The 16,325-nt window shown below is 39.0% G+C and overlaps 1 protein-coding gene and 1 long non-coding RNA gene across 5 annotated transcripts in view; one reads left to right on the plus strand and one right to left on the minus strand.

The window, feature by feature from the left end:
- KCNIP4 (potassium voltage-gated channel interacting protein 4) overlaps positions 1-16,325 on the plus strand; it is a 1,168,224-nt gene that overhangs the window by 592,236 nt on the left and 559,663 nt on the right. The window lies entirely within an intron of this gene.
- On the minus strand, positions 1,579-10,836 carry LOC116274100. The gene is made up of 3 exons (XR_004182581.1): positions 10,762-10,836; positions 9,194-9,313; positions 1,579-1,649 (listed from the first exon to the last, which is right to left on the minus strand). It is a non-coding gene; the product is annotated as an uncharacterized LOC116274100 (long non-coding RNA).

Below are 16,325 nucleotides of genomic sequence, written 5' to 3' on the forward strand. Positions count from 1 at the left end.
TAAATAGGCTTGAACATTTTCAGTGTTATTTTATATATTTTCCTGACTTATTTTTAATATCCAAAAAGAGAACCAGGGTACAGTGTTTACAGTGTGATCATTATCCTGTAAAATTTACAAATACTTATGGACTTTCTTACTCTCATTCGGTTTATGGTGTTTATAGTGATTATAAGAAATTATAAGAGAATGATTGACAATAAGAAGAATGGCCTGTGCTCATGTGCAATAAAATAGGATTTTTAAAAAATGCTCTTCAAACTCACTCTTAAAGGTAAAATCCTTGGTATTAGTTTGCTACTCTTACCATGAGCAAGTACCACAGACTGGACAGCTTAACAACAGAGGTTTATTGTCTCGGTTTTAAAGACTACAAGTCTGAGATCAAGGTGTTGGCAGGATTGGCTCCTTCTGAGGGCTGTGATGCATCTGTTTCATGCCTTTCATCTAGCCACTGGCTGTTTGCTGGCAATTCTTGGCACTCCTTGTCTGATACAAGTATTGCCCCAATTTCTGCCTTTATCTTCACATGGCATTCTCCCTGTGTGTGTGGCTCTGTGTCCAAATTTTCTTTCTTTTCTTTTTAATGAAGACATTAGTCACATTGGATTAGGGCTCACTCTAACCACCTCCTTTCAACTTTATTACCTAATATAAAGATCTTATCTCCAAATAAAGTCACATTCTTAGGTACTACGAACTACACAGCCCCAACATATCTTTTATGAGAAGACATCATTCAACCCATAACATCTTTAAAAGTAAAATATCTCAGGATATTACAATAAGAACAGTGCCCACCATATACCAGGCACTTGTCACAGATTACCATTCTCAATCATTTTGACAACCCAGTGAGGTAGACATCATCTCCATTTCAACAAATGAAGAATGTGGAGTGCAGAGAGACCAAGAAATTGGGGCAAGGACACCTGCTAGTTAATAATGGGTTCAAGATTCAAATCCAGGCTGAAAATCTTTGCACTTTCACTCTACCCTGTCTTTACAGAATGTAGCCTATGTGGGCTGGGGTTTTCATATGATTATTCACTACCATATCTTCAGTATCTAGTGCTTGGCACAGGGTATGCACTCAAATATCTATTGAATAAATAAATTTTTAAAATGTAACTGGCTTATTCACAATAGCTTTCCTTATTGTAAGAAGAAAGGACAGTAAGCATTCAGATGCTTAGACATTAATGAAAACCATTTGGCATGTGGTCTTCCAGCAAAATGAAAACTGTCTTTGTTTTCATTTTGCATCATCATCAGATAGAGATGTTGAGGGCCTTTTTAATTTGCTACAAGACTCAATCACTAGCTCCTATAAGAAAAGGTGCATACCATACCCTGTATTTTAAAATACACACACATGTATGCATGTGGCATTTATCATAGAAATATAGCCCTCAGCAGATATGTGGTCCCCACGTGCTGCAAAACTCCAACTGGAAACAGCATGGCTTCAGTGTTTAGGCTATTTCAGAAATCTTGTCTACCACATGCAGGATTATTACCTGGAAGGAGAGAACCAATATTAAGTGCTTGTTCTTGATTATAGTTGAAATAATTTTTCTGTCAAGTGATGAGTAGACTGGAAAATAATGCAAACAAGGTCAGGCTAACCTTGAAGATGGTAGAAATTGCTGTGAATACAAAAAAGAATAAAACATTGACTAGTCCAAGCTCCATTTTAATGCTATTAAAATGAAAATACTTTAATCTTATTAAAAACCCAAGTAAATACCTAGGAGAGAAATTATAAGACATGATTAAATAAAAGAGTTGTTGGTGACATAGAAGTTATGCAAAATCTGTAGAAATTATTTATGTCAGTAATAATGACAATGAAAATAAATGAATTAATATGTGAGGGCAGAAGTTACTTTTCTTGGTGATCCCAGGATGTATCATCTCCGATGTTACTTATGGTCCAACACATCATTCAGATACACAGTTACTCAAATAATTTCCCAATAAGAAACTCTGTTTTAAGAAAATAATAACGCTTGATAGCATGAGCCACTGTATTAGGATTCTCTAGAGAATACAATATATATATATCGGACATCATCATTTGTATAATCATATATAAAATGAGAAACTGGCTCACATGATTATGTAGGCTAAGAAGTTCCACAATCTGCCATCTGCAAGCTAGAGAGTCTAGGAAGACTTAATCTAAGTCTTCAGGTCAGAGACCCAGGGGAGCAGAGGGCAGGAGAAGATGAGAAGAAATTTCCCAGCTCAAGCAGTGAAGTAGAAAATAAAAGGAGATGTATTTCTTCATCTTTTGTTCCATTCAGGCCCTCAGTGAATTGGATGAAGCCCATTCAAATTGGGAAGAGGCATTTACTTTGCTAAGTATACCTATTGCAAACCGCAAAAATCTAAGACAGGTCTTATGAAGTTTATTTTGCCAAAGTTAAGGACACACACCCATGACACAGCCTCAGGAGGTCCTAACAACATGTGCCCGAGGTGGTTGAAGCACAGCTTGGTTTTATACATTGTAGGGAGACATGAGATATTAATCAACATATGTAAGATGAACACTTGTTTGGTCTGGGAAGGCAGGATAACTGGAAGAAAAGGTGGGACAACTCAAAGGGGAAGGGTCTTCCAGGCCTCTACCTATGGCCTGGAAGAGAGAAATGATTGTATTTGTTTGAGTTTCTGATTAGCCTTTCCAAAGGAGGCAATCAGATATACATTTATCTCAGTGAGCAGAGGGATGACTTTGAACAGAATGAGAGGCATGCTTGCCCTAAGCAGTTCCCAGCTTGACTTTTCCCTTTAGCTTAGTGATTTGGGGACCCCAAGGTTTATTTTCCTTTCACACTATTTAAATCTTATCTCATTCAGAAACACTCTCACAGACACATCCAGAAATAATCTGGTCACCCTATGGCTCAGTCAAGTTGATGCATAAAATTAACAATCACAACTGCTTTGCAGTTTGCATGTCACTGTTTTGATCTTGTTTCTACTACGTAATAACTCTGAGTCAAGTAGACCAAATATTGCTCTATTGTAATCATGAATCAAATAAGGTTCAGAGAATCTATTTGATTATGCACAACTAAGCATGTGCTTAAAAAGTGTCAGAGACAGGACCCAAATCAGTTTTTATTTTTGTTTAGAAATTTTATTATTATACTTTAAGTTCTAGGGTACATGTGCACAATGTGCAGGTTTGTTACATAGGTATGCATGTGCCATGTTGGTTTGCTACACCCATCAACTCATCATTTACATTAGGTATTTCTCCTAATGCTATCCCTCCGCCAGCCCCTACCCCACAACAGGCCCTGGTGTGTAATGTTCCCTTCCCTGTGTCCAAGTGTTCTCATTGTTCAATTCCCACCTATGAGTGAGAACATGCAGTGTTTGGTTTTCTGTCCTTATGATAATTTGCTGAGAATGATGGTTTCCAGCTTCATCCGGGTCTCTGCAAAGGACATGAACTCATCCTTTTTTATGGCTGCATAGTATTCCATGGCATATATGTGCCACATATGCTTAATCCAGTCTATCATTGATGGACATTTAGGTTGGTTCCAAGTCTTTGCTATTGTGAATAGTGCCGCAGTAAACATACATATGCATGTGTCTTTATAGTAGCATGATTTAAAATCCTTTGGGTATATATGCAATAATGGGATCGCTAGGTCAAATGGCATTTCAGGTTCTAGATCTTTGAGGAATTGCCACACTGTCTTCTACAATGGTTGAACTAATTTAAACTTCCACCAGTGTGTAAAAGCGTTCCTATTTCTCCACATCCTCTCCAGCATCTGAGGTTTCCTGACTTTTCAATGATCGCCATTCAAACTGGTGAGAGATGGTATCTCATTGGGGTTTTGATTTGCATTTCTCTGATGACCAGTGATGATGAGCATTTTTTCATATATCTGTTGGCTGCATAAACGTCTTCTTTTGAGAAGTGTCTGTTCATCTCCTTCGCCCACTTTTTGATGGGGTTGTTTAACTTTTTCTTGTAAATTTGTTTAAGCCCTTTGTCAGATGGGTAAATTGCAAAAATTTTCTCCCATTCTGTGAGTTGCCTGTTAATTCCAATGGTAGTTTCTTTTGTGTGTAGAAGCTCTTTAGTTTAATTAGATCCCATTTGTCTATTTTGGCTTTTGTTGCCATTGCTTTTGTTTTAGTCATGAAGTCTTTGCCCATGGCTATGTCCTGAATGGTATTGCCTAGGTTTTCTTCTAGGGTTTCTATGGTTTTAGGTCTAACATTTAAGTCTTTAATCCATCTTGAATTAATTTTTGTATAAAGTATAAGGAAGGGATCCAGTTTCAGTTTTCTACATATGGCTAGCTAGTTTTACCAGTACCATTTATTAAATAGGGAATCCTGTACCCATTTATTATTTCATCAGATTTGTCAAAGATCATAAGGTTGTAGATGTGTGGTGTTATTTCTGAGGTCTCTGTTCTGTTCCATTGGTCTATATCTCTGTTTTGGTACCAGTACTATGCTGTTTTGGTTACTGTAGCCTCGTAGTATAGTTTGAAGTCAGGTAGGGTGATGCCTCCAGCTTTGTTCTTTTTGCTTAGGATTGTCTTGGCTATGCGGGCTCTTTTTTGGTTCCCTATGAAATTTAAAGTATTTTTTTCCAATTCTGTGAAGGAAGTCATTGGTAGCTTGATGGGGATGGCATTGAATCTATAAATTACCTTGGGCGGTATGGCCATTTTAACAATATTGATTCTTCCTATCCAGGAGCATGGAATATTCCTCCATTTGTTTGTGTTCTCTTATTTCATTGAGCAATGGTTTGCAGTTCTCCTTGAAGAGGTCCTTTACATCCCTTGTAAGTTGGATTCCTAGGTATTTTATTCTCATTGTAGTAATTATGAATGGGAGTTCACTCATGATTTCACTCTCTGTTTGTCTGTTATTGGTGTATATTAATGCTTGTGATTTTTGCACATTGATTTTGTATCCTGAGACTTTGCTGAAGTTGCTTATCAGCTTAAGGAGATTTTGGGCTGAGACAATGGGGTTTTCTAAATATGCAATCATGCATCTGCAAACAGGGACAGTTTGACTTCCTCTTTTTCTAATTGATTACCCCTTCTTGCTCTTGCCTGATTGCCCTAGCCAGAACTTCCAACACTGTGTTGAATAGGAGTGGTGAGAGAAGGCATCCTTGTCTTGTGCCAGTTTTCAAAGGGAATGCTTTCAATTTTTGCCCATTCAGTATGATATTGGCTGTGGGTTTGTCATAAATAGCTCTTATTATTTTGAGATACATCCCATCAGTACCTAGTTTATTGAGAGTTTTTAGCATGAAGGGCTGTTGAATTTTGTTGATGTGCTGTTGAATTTTGTCAAAGACCTTTCCTGCATCTGTTGAGATAATCATGTGGTTTTTGTCATTGGTTGTGTTTATGTGATGGATTGCATTTATTGATTTGCATATGTTGAACCAGCCTTGCACCCCAGGGATGAAGCCGACTTGATTGTGGCAGATAAGCGTTTTGCTATGCGGCTGGATTTGGTTTGCCAGTATTTTACTGAGGATTTTTGCGTCCATGTTCATCAGGGATATTGGTCTACAACTCTCCTTTTTTGTTGTGTCTCTGCCATACTTTGGGATCAGGATGATGCTGGTCTCATAAAATGAGTTAAAGAGGATTTCCTCCTTTTCTATTGATTGGAATAGTTTCAGAAGGAATGGTACCAGCTCCTCTTTTACCTCTGGTAGAATTCGGCTGTGAATCCGTCTGGTAGTAGACGTTTTCTTGGTTGGTAGGCTATTAATTATTGCCTCAGTTTCAGAGCCTGTAATTGGTCTATTCAGAGATTCAACTTCTTCCTGGTTTAGTCTTGGGAGGGTGTATGTGTCCAGGAATTTATCCATTTCTTCTAGATTATCTAGTTTATTTCCATAGAGGTGTTTATAGTATTCTCCGATGTTAGTTTGCATTTCTCTGGGATCGGTGATGATAACCCCTTTATCATTTTTTATTGTGTCTATTTGATTCTTCTCTCTTTTCTTATTTATTAGTCTTGCTAGCGGTCTATCAATTTTGTCGATATTTTCAAAAAACCAGCTCCTGGATTCATTGATTTTTTTTTTGAAAGATATTTTGTGTCTCTGTCTCCTTCAGTTCTGCTCTGATGTTAGTTATTTCTTGCCTTCTGGTAGCTTTTGAATTTGTTTGCTCTTGCTTCTCTAGTTATTTTAATTGTGATGTTAGGGTGTTGATTTTAGATCTTTCCTGCTTTCTCTTGTGGGCATTTAGTGCTATAAATTTCCCTCTACACATTGCTTTAAATGTGTTCCAGAGATTCTGGTACATTGTGTCTTTGTTCTCATTGGTTTCTAAGGACATCTTTATTTCTGCCTTCATTTCATTATTTACCCAGTAGTCATTCAGGAGCAGGTTGTTCAGTTTCCATGTAGTTGTGTGGTTTTGAGTGAGTTTCTTAGTCCTGAGTTCTAGTTTGATTGCACTGTGGTCTGAGAGAAAGTTTGTTATGATTTCTGTTCTTTTACATTTGCTGAGGAGTGCCTTACTTCCCATTATGTGGTCTATTTTAGAATAAGTGTGATGTGGTATCGAGAAGAATGTATATTCTGTTGATTTGGGGTGGAGAGTTGTGTAGATTTCTATTAGGTCTGCTCAGTGCAGAGCTGAGTTCAAGGCCTGGATATCCTTGTTAACCTTCTGTCTCATTGATCTGTCTAATATTGACAGTGGGGTGTTAAAGTCTCCCATTATTATTGTGTGGGAATCTAAGTTTCTTTGTAGGTCTCTAAGGACTTGCTTTATGAATCTGGGTGCTCCTGTATTGGATGCCTATATATTTAGGTTAGCTCTTCTTGTTGAATTGATCCCTTTACCATTATGTAATGGCCTTTGTCTCTTTTGATCTTTGTTGGTTTAAAGTCTGTTTTATCAGAGACTAGGATTACAACTCCTTCTTTTCTGCTTTCCATTTGCTTGGTAGATCCTCCTCCATCCCTTTATTTTGAGCCTATGTGTGTCTCTGTATGTGAGATGGGTCTCCTGAATACAGCACACTGATGGGTCTTGACTCTTTATCAACTTTGCCAGTCTGTGTCTGTCTGTGTCTTTTAATTGGAGCATTTACTCCATTTACATTTAAGGTTAATATTGTTATGTGTTAATTTGATTCATCATTATGATGTTAGCTGGTTATTTTGCCTGATAATTGGTACAGTTTCTTAATAGCATCAATGCTCTTTATGATTTGGCATGTTTTTGCAGTGACTGGTACCAGTTGTTCCTTTCCATGTTTATTGCTCCTTCAGGAGCTCTTGTATGGCAGGCCTGATGGTGACAAAATCTCTCAGCATTTTCTTGTCTGTAAAGGATGTTATTTTTCCCACACTTATGAAGCTTGGTTTGGCTGGATATGAAATTCTGGGTTGAAAATTATTTTCTTTAAGAATATTGAATATTGTCCCCCACTGTCTTCTGGCTTATAGGGTTTCTGCAGAGAGATCCACTGTTAGTCTGATGGGCTTCCCTTTGTGGATAACCCGACTTTTCTTTCTGGTTGTCCTTAACACTTCTTCCTTCATTTCAACCTTGGTGAATCTGAAAATTATGTGTCTTGGGGTTGCTCTTCTCAGGGAATATCTTTGTGGTGTTCTCTGTATTTCCTGAATTTGAATGTTGGCCTACCTTGCTAGGTTGGGGAAGTTCTCCTGGATAATATTCTGAAGAGTGTTTTCCAACATGGTTCCATTCTCCCTGTCACTTTCAGGTACACCAATCAAATGTAGATTTCACGTAGTCACATATTTCTTGGAGGCTTTGTTCATTCATTTTTACTTTTTTTTCTTCTAATCTTGTCTCCTTGCTTTATTTCATTAATTTGATCTTCAATCACTGATATCATTTCTTCCACTTGATCGAATCAGTTATTGAAGCTTGTGCATGCATCATGAAGTTCTTGTACCATGGTTTTCAGCTCCATCAGGTGATTTAAGGTCTTCTCTACACTGTTTATTCTAGTTAACTATTCATCTATCCTTTTTTCAAGGTTTTTAGCTTCCTTGCAATGGGTTAGAACATGCTCCTTTAGCTCAGAGAAGTTTGTTATTACCGACCTTCTGAAGCCTACTTCTGTCAACTCATCAAAGTCATCCTCTGTCCAGCTTTGTTCCACTGCAGGTGAGGAGCTACAATCTTTTGGAGAAGAGGTGTTCTGGTTTTTAGAGTTTTCAGCTTTTCTGCTCTGGTTTTTCCCCATCTTTGTGGTTTTATCTACCTTTGGTCTTTGATGTTGGTGACCTACAGATGGGGTTTTGGTGTGGATGTCCTTTTTGTTGATGTTGATACTATTCCTTTCTGTTTGTTAATTTTCCTTCTAACAGTCAGATCCCTCAGCTGCAGGTCCATTGGAGTTTGCTGGAAGTCCACTCCAGACCCTGTTTGCCTGGGTATCACCAGAGGAGGCTGCAGAACAGCTAATATTGCAGTACAGTAAATATTGCTTCCTGATCCTTCCTCTTGAAGCTTCATCCCAGAGGGGCACCTGCCTGTATGAGGTGTCTCTCAGCCCCTACTGGGAGATGTCTCCAAGTTTGGCTACATGGGGGTCAGGAAACCACTTGAGGAGGCAGTCTGTCCATTCTCAGAGCTCAAACACTGTGCTGGGAGAACCACTGCTCTCTTCAGAGCTGACAGACAGGGACATTTAAGTCTGCAGAAGTTTCTGCTGCCTTTTGTTCAACTATGCCTTCCCCACAGAGGTGGAATCTATAGAGGCAGTAGGCCTTGCTGAGCTGTGGTGGGCTCCACCCAGTTCAAGCTTCCTGATCACTTTGTTTACCTACTCAAGCCTTGGCAATAGCGAATGTCCCTCCCCCTGCCAGGCTGCAGCCTTGCAGGTTGATCTCAGACTGCTGTGCTAGCAATGAACCAGGCTCCGTGGGTGTGGGACCCACTGAGCCAGGCACGGGAGAGAATCTCCTGGTCTGCCATTTGTAAGACCGTGGGAAAAGTGCAGTATTTGGATGGGAGTGTCCCGTTTTTCCAGGTACAGTCTGCCATGGCTTCCTTTGGCTACGAAAGGGAAATCCCCTGACCCTTTGCTCTTCCTGGGTGAGGTGATGCCCCACCCTGCTTTGGCTCGCTCTCCGTGGGCTGCACCCACTGTCCCACCAGTCCCAATGAGATGAACTAGGTACCTCAGTTGGAAGTGCAGGAATCACCCATCTTCTGCGTTGATCACACTAGTAACTGCAGACCAGAGCTGTTCCCATTTGGCCACGTTGGAACGGAACCAGGAGTTTTTCTTTTTTTGTGTGCTGTTAGGCAATAAAGCAAAGGGGAAAAATATCTGCCTTGAGATGGATGGTTAGGGCTATTTGTAGGGTTGTGCTTCAAGCAGTTTATCAATTTTTCAGCCAAAGAGCCTCAGGACTTAACTGTTGTTATGGCAGAGCCTCATCTTATGATGTGATTAGTTTCAAGGCTGATGGTTAAAATGAAAATCACTATCATTAGTCTGTTAGTTTACTATAGCTACCATCAAAAAATACCACAGACTGGCTGAGTTACACAACAGGAATTAATTTTCTCCATGTTCTGGAGTCTGGAAGTACAAAATTTAGGTGTCTGCAGGTTAGACTTATTCTGGGACCTTTGTCCTTGGCTTGTAGATGGTCATAATCTCATATTGTCTTCAAATGGTCTTACCTCTGTGCATGTTCATTTCTGTGTCCTAATTTCCTTTTCTTATAAGGACACCAACCGTATTGGATTAGGGCCAACCCTCATGATCTCATTTCACATTAACTATCTCTTTAAATGCCCTAATCCAAGATATAGTCATATTCTGAGGTATGGAGACTATGGAGACTGTATCAGTATGTTCTCACACTGCTATTTAAAGACATATTCAAGACTGGGTAATTTATAAAGAAAAATAAGTTTAATGAAATCATGGTTCTGCATGGCTGGGGAGGCCTCACAATCATGGTGGCAGGTGAAGGAAGACCAAAGACATGTCTTACGTGACAGCAGTCAAGAGAGAGCCTGTGTAGTGAAACTGTTCTTTATAAAACCATCTGATCTCATGAGACTTACTCACTATCAATAGAATGGCATGGAAAAATCTTGCCCCCATGATTCAGTTAACTCCCACCAGGTTCCTCCTAGGACATGTGGGGATTATTACAATTCAAGGTGAGATTTGGGTGGGAACACAGCCAAACCATACCAGAGACTTAGAACTTCAACATATAAATTTGAGGGAAACACAGTTCAGCCCATAATATTTAGGATGGTACTACATTTTAATTTACCAGGAGGCTCTTCATCTATGTCTGTCATTTCAGTCTAATTATCATTAGTATCCTGACTCAGATGCTTTCAAATTAGTATTATAAATTATACAGTTATTTTACCTGTAGTCAAAATAATATTTGAAAAACCTTTAAATCACCCATAAAGCATAATGCAGGTGTACCATTTCTCATTAACTTCTCCACAATCAGATTTCCTTCTATCATAAGATATAATAGTTTCTTATTTGTGGTCATGTTGTATGAAAATGCATATTATTAAAAACTAGATGTCTAAACAATATGCTAGTATACTCTAGCAGGTAAGTGGGAAGTGAGCATGACAGAGAAAGAAAAAATTCTCTTCGCCCATGTTACACACATGTAGGGATAGGCATTAACTCAGTTGATGGTGGGTGGTGTTGCCTGAGCATAAAGGTGTGGAAATCCTCATCTTAGCACTTTAATACCTTCTTCTAGGAAAGACAACTGGCCAAGGTTGTCCTCCTGACCAGTGGGGATGCTTCACCTCCATTTGTAGACTACAGCTCTTCCATTTATACTGGGCATAATAACCAGTTCTACAGCTCTTCATTTCCATGGCATATTAAATTACATTCACCATTCATATTGGAACCTGCAAAGACAGAAGAGTCCAGAAGTTTGTTTCATGCCTTCTACTTGCCAGATAAATAACTAGGCATTTGGATGGCTGGCCATGTAGCAGCCTGTATATTCCTTGGGGTATAGTTAGTCGCTGGTGGGGGTCTCAATTACTTGTAAGGGCACCCAGATTTATTACTTAGTAATTAAATGCTTTTTATGACGCCAAGAGATTCCTTATCTTAATCATCTCTATGGCTTCATTAAAAGTTTATAAAAGACATTGCTGAATGATAGAGGATGACTCAAGTAGTCTTTGGACTCAAAATTTTTAGTTAAAATGTCAGTGATAACCTGGTATGTTCATATCAATTTTCTTTGGATTCCCAAATAATTTATTACTAATGATAAAGTACCAAAATTGGTGAATAGTTTACTTTATTAATAAATAAATTAGAGTAGTCATTCCTCTAATTATAATATGCTTTCATTTAGATAAATGTTATTGAGAGAAAGAAGGAGGTAGAGTTGAAGGCAGCTGGCTAGGCATTGCTAATAACCCTAGTCCACCCACAGGAGTGTTTTCTGGATGAGAAACTCTTTCATTAGGTAAATCAGCACAGAAACATAAGGTTGAGAACTGCTGCTCTAGCTCTTCAGATCAAAGTTAATGTCCCTGAGAATGCTAGCCCTTGTGCTTGTCTACCCCATACTTGAAGACTCTAAAGAGATGATAGCCACATTTCCTGTGGTATTAGCTACTGCCATTGCAATTTGTTGCTCCACATTTTGAGTACAGGGAGAACTGTGGGTTACCTGCCCCGCACACTCTACCCTTAAGAACCCACAAACACCCAGAGCCCTGGTGGCTGCATGTTAGCAGTCTGTATGTTCCTTGGGGTTGCCTTCCTAAGTAAAACAAGTTCTGTCAACAGAATTAGTTCACAGCTCATTGGCCAACACTGGATCACATGACCCCACTCCCAAAACCAGTTTCTGGGAGATTACCATTGATTGGGCTAGAAGGGTAAAGCTCTGCCTCTGAATTGGGATGGAGTCCCCTTTCTTGGGGACTAGTGACTGGTGGGAATCTCAATTATTTGTAAGGGCCTCCAAATGTATTCCTTAGTAATTAAATGCCTTTTATGGTGCCAAGAGATTTCTCCTCTTAATTTTCTCTACTGCTTCATTAAAGGTTTATAAAAGACGTTGCTGAATGACACATTGTGTGCACTATACTGCTAGATTAATTCTTAAAAATAGCCCTTGTCATGTCCCTGCCTAACCCCAGGGTCTCCAGCGACCCCTCTATTTCAGCAGGAAAACATGTCTGTACTTTCACCTACAATCAAAGCATTTCATATTCTGACTCAATTTACTCTTTTGCTTTCTCTATAGCAGGCACTCAATATATATTGGAAGAAGGAAGTGATCATAGTAGCTGAATGTTGACTGAGCGCTTACAATATGTTAGGTTGTTCCTCTGCATTTGTTTTGTGGATACTTGAAATAACCCCATAAATCAAGCACTAGTACCATTCCTATTTTGGACTTGAGGAAATTGAGGTTACGTGATGCAGCCAATATTATTTATAAATTACTAAATGGTGAAGGCAAGGTTCTAACTTAGCCAGGCTAGCTATGAATTCCAGGTTCTTGAAGCCTACCTTATTTAATCTCTTTGCTCAACCAACTCATTCATTCCCACCACAAAGCAATTGACAAAGCCAGTTCTCTCAGGCAGAAGCATCCTTTTCATCTGTTCCACCTGGCAAGCTTCAAACAGGCTATCAAAACCCAACTTGATTCCACTCTACCTTGAAGACCTTCTGACTCCTTCAACCCGCAGCTAATTCTCTTTCCTCAGAACTCACAGCACTCATTTTCTGCACCGATTCTTTTGGCTCCTAGCATAGGCCAGATGGTAAAAGTCTCTAGGATTGTAGCTTTGTGTTTATTTTTTAACTCAATAAATGTGTAATGAATAAATAAAATATCACAGTGCAGCTCTGAAGTATTACAGAGCTATACATTTGGGCTTCTCATTTATAAATAACTTAATGGGCTTCTCCATATAACTTTTGCTATTCAAACAGTTCTATATTAAGATGGTTTAGTTTAAGGTTGGAATGAGTTAGCTGAAGCTGTGACGGTTGTCTTTGGGGGACACTGTTATGTTGTATACTGGCTTTGCTTGCTAACTCCCAAACAAGATGAACCAGGATGGAACTGCTAAACAGAATGCTGCACTCCCTATGCTGTAGGAGCACAGGCCAGAATACAAATATGCTTGCTTATGTTTTCTTCCACTGAGGAGCTATTTGCCAACACTCTGATTTCTTTGCAATATAACCTGGCAGAGACAACTGTGTCTATTTTGTAAACTTTTGATAACTTAACTTGGAAAACAAGTCTATGGAGAAAAACAGTTCTTTTAATCATTGAAGACTGTTAGTGCCTTGATAATGATATATCTTCTCAGTTATGACCACAACATCTGGAATTGCATGCACATATGGTCCTAGTCAAGAGGGAAAAAATTCGAGATACCAGTCAAGCTCAATACTCCTGAAATCCAGATAAGGATACCATGAACAATTGCCCCTTTCCATTGAGTCACTTTCCAGGTCACACAGCTAGCCTTTATGTGTGGATGAAAGCATTTTCTCCAAAGTCTTCAGCACGATCCAAAAGATGGTCCTTAAACAGTCTGCAGATATGAGCATGACTCCTAAGTCTACATCACTGAGAACTTGTTATTGCTGTGTGCCCAGTGGAAGCCTTTATGCTTTTCTGATTCTATCATGTAGATGTAACAAGCGGATATTTTTTTTCTTAATTTCTCACAGCATAGCTTGAGTGTATTATTTTATTATTTCTTATCTCTCTGAGACTCCACATGACCCCTACTCTTATTCAACAGGAAAATGGGTGAAAGGAGAGGAAGGAATGAAGGGGGAAAATGCTGTCACATTACAAAAAGATGCTGCTGCTGCTGCTGCTGCTAAAAATAATGTACCAAGCACTATACTCAATGCTTTATATGTAACATCTTATTTAAATACACAATGCCCATATTCTGCAGATGCCTGACAGAGCATTGGATATAGTATGAGAGGACGTTAGTAACTCACTGTGTTGATCCTTTGCCAGTTTGCTCTCAGATAGATTTCCTGTTCCTCCCTAGCTCTGCTTCACATCACAAGGAGCTACATTTCTCAGACTTCCCTGCTGACAGCCTTATGACTGAGTTCAACTCATGGAATACACTGGAGGGAGACTGAAGGGTGGGAGGAAGAGAGTAGGCAGAGTAATTTCCAGCTCTCACGTCCCAGTGTCTCTAGTAGTAGTGGCATCTCCTATGAGGGTCTAGCTCCCTGTGGACAGCCTCTGGGGTGCCAGCTTCCATCCGCCTTCTGCAGCATTGGCTGCTCCTTTGGTTCCTCTAGCCACAGGGAAAATCGTGGCTCGCCCTATCTAGCTATTATGATTCTCTCCTCGTAGCCTCGTTGTTCATTGTTTGGCTTCTAAGCATTAACATTACCCAGGCAATAAGTTCCCCATATTAAATCTCTTCCATTTGAAATATCTGAAGTGGTTTCCTCTTTATTGGGCTCAGTCTATTTCACTTGCCCATGTCACACAGCTAGAAGGTTGCAGAACTAAACATTTAATCCATGTGTTTCTAACTTCACACCTATATTCTTAACCATTATATTGGTGTTTCGGAATTTAAATTTAAAAATAATTAAAATGATGTTAGCTTTAAGTCTAGAAGTATGAATTTCACTATTAAATATCATGGTGATTTGGTGGCTTGATTGTAGCAAAAACCTAAAACCATGAGGTGCAGTATTGAGTCATCTTTTTTATCATGGAAAATCTACAGTTGCTCTCTTAAATTGTATGTTACAGTTTTGCTGTTGAATGTGTGGTCTGAGTTCTGGCAGCATCAGCATCACCTGGGAGCTTTTTAGAAATGCATAATACTGAGTCCCATCAGCATCCGTGTTTTAACCAGATTCCCCAGGTGATTTGTATACACAATAAAGTTTGAGAAGCAATATACTAAAGAATGTAATTTGAGTGAAGCATAAAGATCCTTAAAATTTAAAAGATAACACCATAAAAGTGTTGTTTGTGAGTCTAAGTTTTCTACATTAACGCACTGTGCTTTAGACTTTAGCCCAGCTTACACACAAGCTGTCTTTCAAATCCTATTTTTTAGTATGAGTGAAATTCATTTCCACATCAAATTCTGTTATGAATCTTGGTTAGGTTTAGAGGGTAGCCCACTAGAACTCATGATATGATGAGTACCAGGTTAATTTTAAAGTAGAAGAAAAGCCTCTTTATTCTTGACTACAAGGCCTATTCTAGGCACTATAAATAGAATATAGGAACTATAGAATATATGCTTATATATAAATGTATATAAGTATATATAAATGTATATATACACTGCCTAAGTTGGGCTTTGGCATTGTGCCACTCTGCCCAGGATGCCTCTCTCTGCTTCATCATTCCTTTCCAAAGTGTCAGCCCACTGTGGACCTCTAGCCAGGCCCCAAAATACTCCAAAATGAAATAATACCGTGACTCCTGCCTTCATCAAGTCCTCCATTTCTCAACACAGGCCATTTTAGCAATGAGTTATTAGGAGTGTAATGGGCTTTAATTCCAACTAATGAGTGGATAACTAGTCATTTAAACACCCTCAGAGAAATTTCATATTTTTAATGGGATGTTTGTTAGCTCAATTAAATCTCTAATTTGTGCAGTTTCTGCTAATGTAATAAAGATAATGAGAACAAGTTCAGTAATATCGAGGTGATTTGGTGAGGAGGCCAGCTTTCCACAAGGAGGATACCCTGGCCATCAGCCTCCATTTGCTTTCCTTGATAGTCAAAGCTTATTTATTTCTACAGCTCTAATTTTGTTTTGTTTTGTTTTTTTATTAAAAAGTGGTTCCATTGGAGTAGGACAAAGATTCTGTTTAAATATGTGGTTAGACTAATAAATCATAATTTCTTGTGATGTGAAAATCATTTGATTCCCTGCTATATTAGTTATCCATTACTATATAACAAATCACTCCAAACTTAGTGGCTTAAAACAACAAAAATTTATCTCACAGTTTTCATGAGTTAATTAAGTGCTTCTGAGTCAGAGTCTCTCATGAAGTTGCAGACAAGCTGTTGGTTGGGCCAGCAGTCAACTCAATGCTTTAGTGAGAGGAAGATCTGTTTTCAGGTTCACTCAGGTGATTGTGGACTGGCCCCAGTTCCTCATCACATGGACTTCTCCATAGGCTGCTGGAGTATCCTCATGCATGGCAGCTGGTTTCCTTAAGCAAGATCCAAGAGGGAGAGAGTATGAGAGAGCCCTCCCAAGACAGAAGCCACAGTCTTTTTTTTACCTAACCTCAGAA

Source organism: Papio anubis, chromosome 3 (assembly GCF_008728515.1).
Source record: "Papio anubis isolate 15944 chromosome 3, Panubis1.0, whole genome shotgun sequence".
NCBI lineage: Eukaryota > Metazoa > Chordata > Mammalia > Primates > Cercopithecidae > Papio > Papio anubis.